Source organism: Dermacentor andersoni, chromosome 2 (assembly GCF_023375885.2).
Source record: "Dermacentor andersoni chromosome 2, qqDerAnde1_hic_scaffold, whole genome shotgun sequence".
NCBI classification, from domain to species: Eukaryota; Metazoa; Arthropoda; class Arachnida; order Ixodida; family Ixodidae; genus Dermacentor; species Dermacentor andersoni.
In genome coordinates this window covers 175,231,630-175,240,511 of record NC_092815.1, presented here as the reverse complement: position 1 = coordinate 175,240,511, position 8,882 = coordinate 175,231,630, and the positions used below count along the sequence as shown (strand labels likewise).

General features: G+C 52.0%; 1 long non-coding RNA gene across 1 annotated transcript in view; it reads left to right on the top strand.

Annotated features, from left to right (window-relative positions):
• Window positions 1-449: 449 nt before the first annotated feature.
• LOC140215973 (uncharacterized) overlaps window positions 450-8,882 on the top strand; it is a 58,487-nt gene continuing 50,054 nt past the window's right edge. Inside the window, exon 1 of the long non-coding RNA XR_011892600.1 lies at window positions 450-532. This is a non-coding gene — a long non-coding RNA (uncharacterized lncRNA). The remainder of the gene's footprint in view (window positions 533-8,882) is intronic.

The window sequence follows — 8,882 nt, the reverse complement described above, 5'->3', positions numbered from 1 at the left end:
AAGGGGACGCTCATAGCATCCATCCACCCATTCCGTCCATTCGCGGCAGCGGTGGTGCCAGCGGTGCGGGGAAAAGAAAAAAAAGAACCAGAAAGCTCACTTTCGATCATCGGTGGCAGCACGGTAATAAGGAACTAAACGGTTCTCGCGGATAGAACGAATTCGGATTGCGCTACGTGCGTATGCACATGCTGCATCTGAAACCATGATGCGTTCAAGGCATCCGTCCTACTTCTAGTGGTCAGCAACTACAGTTTAGTCAGCAACTTCGTTTAACAAAAGGCTTGTTATAAATTGTGTGTGCCAGCGCCTGCGCGCGTGTGTGTGCGTGTGTGTGTTGTGTGCGTGTGTTCGAGTATCGACTCTTTGTGCACTCGGACAAAGCTTCGCGGTGTGTAGATTCCGGGTCGTTGGATTTACTGCATTTTAACAATTTCCATTACAGCTGAATGAGGAGAGTGTGACGATGCGTCTCCTCGGTTTTGCCCCTTTTGAAGCCAAACGCCCTGTTCGTCTCCTGAGATGCACCACTGTAAGTCGGGCATGCCGTTAAAGCCGGCTGAGCGGAGCTTGTAAGTGCGTCCGTTTGGCTTCGTCGCTTCTGCAGTTAGTACTGTGGCATAGCGCGTCCTGTTTCGAGAACTTGTAACCTTCCACCCGCGAGCCGTTCATGTACGTCGTTATCGTTGTAGACCCCCCCGCGGTAGCCCAGTGGCTATGGCGTTGTGCTGTTAAGTTCGAGGTCGCGGGTTGTCCAATAGTGAGCACTATACAATTGGTATTCGAAATTTTTAATATTCGCACACACTGTACATTTATTGGTGGACCTACGCCGATGAATTTGCAAGTTATTAAAGAAATGAAATTCTACGGTTCGACGTTATAAATCCGCGATGCCATTATGTGGCACGCCATGGGGGGGGGGGGGAGGCAGTGGATTAATTTGGACCACGTGGGGTTCTGTAACGCCAACTAAATGCTCGGCACACGAGCGTTTTTTCGTTTCGCCCGCATCAAGATACCGCCGCAGAGGCCGGGATGTGATCCGCGACCTCCCGCTTATCCGCACAACGCTAGAGACACTACGCCACCAAGGCGGGTTTGCAAGTTATTAGGAGCAAATTATCCTTGCGTTTAGAACTTTGTCCAAAGGTGAGCAACGCTTGTTCCATAGGCGTCCATATTTATTGGCTATTGGAAGACGTACAGCTCAAGGTGAAGACTGCTAGACCCGCAGAGACTAGTTCGTTAATAGAACTACGATTTTCCTAATCAAACATACTTGAAACGCAGAAATGCTCTCATCAGAGAACAGCTGCAGGAATTGAGAAAGCTAAATTTGGTTGTAGGTATAAATTAGCAAGGATAACAAATAAAGTTTTCAGTCATACAAAACGTACTAGCCATTAACAACTGAGCAAATACTCGAGAGTGATTCGATTTCCTACTTTCTAACAAAAGACTATCGCGCTTTCGAACCTGTAGCCTGAAACAATATTCGTCGTGTAACTTTCTGTCATTCCCTTTTCTTTATGGCGCTTCGCTCTCGGTACTTTCAAGTGACGAAGAGAATGTGTGCGTTAACGTGACAGAACTTTCCTGATTAGCTTAGAGCGAGCGCAAGGTTCCGAAGAAAGGAAATGGGTGGTAGGTAAACGACACCTATTAGTCGGATATAAGATCAGCGTCCTAGATTGGAAAAAAGAAAAAAAAGACATTGAGATTGTAAGAAAAAAGTCCTAAAGCCGTAAGTAAAAACAGGAAAAAGAAAGAAAGAATAGGCGTGCCCCTAACTCCTAACGATGACGTTCAACCGCTCGGCACAGCGCGTTCTCCAGCGCACAGAGTTGTGTAACAGTTAACGCAAAGGCCTTGCCACAGCCCTCACTCCGCATCTTTCATTGCTGCAAAAAGCCACAGCTGTAATGCGGCGCTAAGAAAAGGAAAACAAAAGAAAAAAAAAACACTGTTGTATTCGGACGGTGTGTAATCACTGCTTCACATTCTGGGAGCGATCCGTTTTCACGAAACACTGGGCAAATATGACTTTGTTGTGCAAGCGGGTGGTTATTGTACGCGCGACGTGCGCGGATCGATTCGCTGCCTTTGAACAAACAGGGCGCCGACGCACGGGTCCCGGATCATTTTCCGTAATTTTTCGGCGGCTCTATCTTTATCGTCAAAATCGTCGCAACCGCAGAATTAAAGTCTTCGTTACGTAAACAGTGCTCAATACATTGCCGATCTGGGAAATTGTTCTTTCTCTTGATGAGAATCGCGACAGTTGCACGGGAAGACGCAATGTCACACGTGTTATACTGCGATCGTAGGGTTGCGTGTACACGCATAAGCGAACGGTTCTGTAATCTTTAAACAGCATGAATGTCGGCATTCTCCAATAATTTCGTAATACGTTCTCGCTGTGCGAGTCACGCAGACATTTCCACTGGGCTAACGCAGCCGCGTGCTCAAAATGTGATGGCAACCGGCGCTGACGATTGTCTAACCGCCGCTTTCCAGACACACAGAGGAAGCCCTCTCAAGAGAGCATTTTGACTGTAGTTATCCTGTCAATATTGTTACGTAGGAAGACGCAGACGAAAAGCTATGTACAAATATATTTACAAGGAAAATACGCTGCGCTTGGCCAAGAGGCAACAGCCCGCGCTAGCTTCTCATCGTCGTCGTCGTCTTCACACTGCTGGCCTTTCGTGATCGCGCATATTGTGCCGTAGCACTACCCCCGGCTGCAAAAGCGCCGTCCCGGAGCGACTAAAGATCGGACTCGGAAGCAGTGTAGTAGGCCTTGAGCCTACTGACGTGTACGACATCACTAGATGCCACAGGAGAGGACGAGGTTGAGGCCACAGGAGCAATTTCGTAAGTCACAGGCGTCACCTGGCGCAGCACGCGGTAGGGCCCTGTGTATCGCGAAAGGAGCTTCTCTGAAAGTCCGACGTGACGAGAGGGCGACCACAGGAGCACGAGCGCACCAGGTGAAAACTGTACGTCACGATGGCGGGCGTTGTACTGACACTGCTGAGTGGTCTGTGAGGCCATCAGTCGAGCACGGGCAAGCTGGCGTGCATGGTCAGCGAGGGCGATGGCGTCGCGCGCATACTCGCTTGTTGAGACCGCAGCAGGAGGAAGTGCCGTGTCTAGGGGCAAGGTAGGTTCGCGACCGTACAGTAGATAAAAGGGAGAAAATCCGGCGGTGTCGTGCCGGGAAGAATTGTACGCAAATGTTACGTAAGGAAGGGCAATGTCCCAGTCGTGGTGGTCCTTGGAAACGTACTTGGCCAGCATATCGGTAAGAGTACGGTTTAACCGCTCTGTCAGGCCATTGGTTTGAGGATGGTATGAAGTAGTCAGTTTGTGTTGAATGGAGCAGGAACGCACAATGTCAGCGATAACTTTCGAGAGGAAGTTTCGACCACGGTCAGTAAGCAGCTGTCGCGGGGCGCCATGAAGCAAGATAATGTCACGCAAGAGAAAGTCCGCGACGTCAGTGGCGCAGCTGGTAGGGAGAGCCCGAGTGATAGCGTATCGGGTGGCGTAATCAGTCGCGACGGCTACCCATTTGTTCCCAGAAGATGACGTGGGAAAGGGACCGAGCAGGTCTAATCCAACACGAAAGAACGGTTCCACAGGGACGGTGATCGGCTGGAGATGACCGGCAGGTAGCACCTGAGGTGTCTTCCGACGCTGGCAGGGATCACAGGCAGCAACATAGCGTCGAACGGAGCGAGCGAGACCAGGCCAATAGAAGCGGCGGCGGACGCGGTCGTACGTGCGGGTTACCCCAAGATGTCCTGAAGTGGGTGCGTCATGCATCTCAAAGAGCACAGTCTGTCGTAGCTGTTTTGGCACGACAAGAAGAAGGTCAGAGCCGTCAGGGAGGAAGTTCCTTCGATACAGAATGCCACCCTGGAGGACATATCGGCGAACGGATGCGTCGGTAGGTGTAGAGCGCAGACGCTCGATAAGTGCTCGCAGCGATAGGTCTCGGTACTGCTCATCGGCGATGTTACCGAAGGCAGAGACAGAGAAAATGCCGTTGGCGCTACTACTGTCGGCGTCGTCAGGCTCGTCGACCGGGTAGCGAGACAGGCAGTCAGCGTCCTTGTGTAGTCGGCCAGATTTATAGGTGACAGTATACGAATATTCTTGGAGGCGTAAGGCCCAGCGACCAAGTCTTCCTGTAGGATCTTTCAGTGAGCATAACCAGCAAAGCGCGTGATGGTCTGTGACAACGGAAAAGGATCGGCCATATAAGTATGGGCGGAATTTCGCAACCGCCCAAACTAGGGCCAGACACTCACGCTCAGTGATGGAATAGTTGCGCTACGCGGGTGAGAGGAGCCTGCTGGCGTAAGCGATAACACGGTCGTGGCCACGCTGGCGTTGTGCCAGTACTGCTCCAATTCCGTGACCGCTGGCATCAGTACGGACTTCGGTAGGCGCAGAAGGATCGAAATGGGCCAAAACGGGAGGCGTTGTGAGAATGTCGATTAGATGAGAGAATGCAGAGGCCTCGTTATCGCCCCACTGGAAAGGAGCGTCTTTTTTCAAAAGGTCGGTTAGTGGTCGTGCTATGGCGGCGAAATTTCTCACGAAACGGCGGAAGTACGAACAAAGGCCGATGAAGCTGCGCACATCCTTGACACACTTCGGAACAGGGAAGTGCGTAACAGCATGGATCTTGCCTGGGTCCGGTTGCACTCCGTTCGCGTCAACGAGATGTCCAAGGACGGTAATCTGGCGACGGCCGAATTGGCACTTCGATGCGTTGAGTTGCAGACCGGCTCGCCGAAAAACGTCCAGGACTGCTGAGAGGCGCTCGAGGTGCGTAGCGAACGTTGGGGAGAATACGATAACGTCGTCCAAGTAGCACAGGCACGTGGACCATTTGAAACCGTGAAGAAGGGAGTCCATCATGCGTTCAAAAGTGGCAGGGGCGTTACATAGACCGAACGGCATCACTTTGAATTGATAAAGACCGTCGGGTGTGACAAAAGCAGTCTTCTCGCGGTCGAGATCGTCCACGGCAATCTGCCAGTAGCCGGAGCGAAGGTCAATAGAAGAGAAATAGCGAGCACCGTGGAGGCAGTCAAGGGCGTCATCAATCCGAGGTAGGGGATACACGTCCTTTTTGGTAACCCTGTTAAGGTGCCGATAATCCACGCAAAAGCGCCATGAGCCATCCTTCTTTTTGACCAGTACTACAGGTGACGCCCATGGACTATATGATGGTTCAATAATGTTCTTGGCAAGCATTTTGCGAACTTCTGCGTGAATAACTTGACGCTCAGCTGGTGACACTCGATACGGGCGGCGATGAATAGGAGGGGCATCGCCGGTATTAATGCGATGTTTGACAGCTGTAGTTTGGGCTAAAGGACGATCGTTAAAGTCAAAAATATCGTGGTAGGAAAACAGAACGCGGTAGAGTTCACGAGCGTGCTCGGAGGGCAAGTCGGGGGCAATCATTTTCCGTAAGTCAGCGATGGTACAATTTGCCGACTGCGATGGTAGAGGAGTATCGGATGAAGTGTCGTCTACTGCAATGGACGCTACTGAGTGATCCTCGAATGAACAAAGCTGGGCCAAAGACATCCCACGTGGCAGCACTTGTGTCGTCAAGCCAAAGTTGACCACTGGCAGGCAGACGCAATTCGCCGTAATAGATAAAACTGTATGGGGTACTGTGATCCCATGTGTAAGGAAGACGTCTTGCATAGGAGCCGCGATGTAGTGACCGTCGGGGACTGGTGGGGATGACACTAGGTCAACGTAGGTCAGTGCCGAAGGTGGCAAGCGAACGAAGTCGGCGGAACTGAGGCGACTGGGGTGTGGTTCAGCACGATCCAGAACAGGCAGGTCAAGGCGGAGAGTACTGGCGGAACAATCGATGAGAGCAGAATGTGCGGAAAGGAAGTCTAAGCCGAGGATGATGTCGTGGGGACAGTGGGCGATGACTGTGAATAGCACGATTGTTGAGCGATCGGCGAAGGAGACGCGGGCGGTACACATACCAATTACGGGGGCTGTTCCGCCATCGGCGACACGGACAACAGGCGTCGTGGCGGGCGTGATAATTTTCTTGAGCCGGTTACGAAGGTCAGCGCTCATTACGGACAAATGCGCCCCAGTGTCTATGAGAGCAGACACAGAAACACCGTCGACTTGCACGTCAAGAAGGTTCAGATGAGTGGGCAAAGTCAGTAGAGGATTTGGCGGCGTAGGGAGCAATGCAGCGTCACCTCGAGGCGCTGCATCGTCTAGTTTTCCGGCTGGGAGCGGCGTCCGAAGGGAGTCGGCGAATAGGAGCGACGGGGCTGGGGAGAGCGAGATTGTCGTCGTTGGGGCGAAGGCGAACGAGAATAGGGGCGGTTCGTTGCAGGAGAATCAGTGGCGGCATTATCGGAGCGTGCGGCATAGGGACGAGAAGGGCCACCTGAGGGGCGAGAGTAGGCAGTATAAGTAGGCCGGCTCGGGGAACTCCAGCGACTACGACAGTGCCGAGAAATGTGCCCGATTCGATGGCAGTGGAAACAAATAGGCTTGTCGTCAGCAGTGCGCCATTCAGATGGGTTGCGGAAACGTGGTGGGTAAGAAGATGCGGGACGGGGCGAAATCGAAGAAGCCGGGCGGGTATTAGGGCGATGGGCCGAGCAGATGGTGTGAAGACCCATGTTTTCAAACTCCTGGCGGACAACTGCCTGGATCAGTGAGACCGTGACTGCAGATGTGTTGGTGGGACTGGAGTCGAAGGCAGCCGGATAGGCGGCCTCGATCTCACGCCGGACGATCCTGGTAACATCGGCAGTGTTGTTGGGACGAGGAGCGTCGGCACAGGAAGATGTCGCTGGGGTGTTGGGCAGACGGGCAAACTGCTGGTCAATACGTCGGCTTTTGGCGAGTTCCAGGCGGCGGCACTCTCTTATAACAGCATCCACCGTGGCTACGTTGTTGCAAACGAGCAAGTTGAAGGCGTCATCGGCAATGCCTTTGAGGATGTGGGAAACCTTGTCTGACTCAGTCATGTGGGTGTCAACTTTGCGGCACAGAGCCAAGACGTCCTGAATGTACGTGACATAGGGCTCTGTTGACGTCTGCACACGGCCGGAAAGCGCCTTCTGCGCGGCAAGTTGTTGACCGTAGGGGTTGCCGAACAAGTCTCGAAGCTGTGTCTTAAGTGAATCCCAACTGGTGAGCTCATCTTCGTGCGTGCGATACCAAACTCGAGGTGTGCCACCGAGGTAAAAGACTACGTTGGCGAGCATAATAGTAGGGTCCCACCGGTTATTGCGGCTGACGTGTTCATACAGGCTGATCCAGTCATCGACGTCTTCCCCATCTTGGCCCGAGAATACGCCAGGATCACGGGGAGCGGGGAGAGTGATGTAGGTCGTCGAAGTGGCAGCAGGTGTCGGAGCCGGCGGAGTCGGGTTGTCGTCGCCGGGAGCCATGAAGGAAGGCTCGACGTACCGTCCACTGCGAAGCTCCGTGACGAGGTACAGGGAACGTCCACCTCCACCAGATATGTTACGTAGGAAGACGCAGACGAAAAGCTATGTACAAATATATTTACAAGGAAAATACGCTGCGCTTGGCCAAGAGGCAACAGCCCGCGCTAGCTTCTCATCGTCGTCGTCGTCTTCACACTGCTGGCCTTTCGTGATCGCGCATATTGTGCCGTAGCAATATTTTTCTCTCCCTTCTTTTTCTTCCGGTCAGCATTAACCAAATAACACCAACTTTTCATCAAAGAGGATGGCGTTGCAGGGATTTATGCAGATGAGTGACGTCACGGGAGAGAAGAATAGGGGATCCCGGAGGCTCAAGCTTTTGTTTTTTTAGTAACAGTGACGTAAAAAAAAAAACGAAAGTCAAGTCAGCCAAAGAACGTGGCGGAAAAAGTTTTATGCTTGACTGAAATGACAGAAATTATGAGGTAAGGGGAAAGGAAAGCGGGCTAAACTCTAAATTACCAATGGTGGGCGTTGGCCTTTCATTTCTATTCCCGAAAATTTGGGACATTGCCCCTTCAGAAGTCTGTTGAACTTGGCCGCTACACACCAGCGTAACTGAACTGGGAGCATTTTTAAAACTTATATTTCAGAAGATTAACTTAGTTTTAACAACTTTTGGTCAGCAACGTTGAGAGGGTGCTTATCTTTAATAATATGCGCAATTATGACACTTAGTCATCGAAGTATCTACGGCAACAACCTCGCCGACGGATGTGACATTGGAGAAGCGGCACAGACCTGAATTCACCCAGCTGCATTAACTGCGACTGTTACATACGCGCGCGCGCGCGCACGCACGCACGCACGCACGCACGCACGCACGCACGCACCCACTCATACATACATACATACACACCCACAACACATCGATATGCTATCGTACTGAGTGATGCTGTTTGTTGTTTACTAGCCGACGCCCTTTGTTGGCTCTAATGAAAAAGTGCCTGTCTTTCCTAACAAGGAACGCTCGCCCTAAAATGGAAGACAGAGTTAAGTGTGCAAGAGGTGTTAGTTTGTCCGAGCAACCAAAGCCTATCTGACAGCACGCCACTATTTAGGCTCACCACTGCGCCTAATTACAGCTTGGCTTCACTCGCCTCGCGCAAGCCTCATTAAGAAGCCATTAGGAAACCATTGATGGAGTCGGGCTGTCTGTGTTCGACGGATTTAGGTGGCGCCTGTGACTGGCACGCTTGGTAGTGCAAACGACCCTATTGTCCAGGGGATCTGTCCTTCCCCGTACTCGCCAATATTCTCCTGCTTTTGCACACGTAGCCGTGTGAACGGCTCAAGCTAAGACCTCCAGTCGCTTGACGTACAGTAGTTGCGGAAGACGCACACTATAGT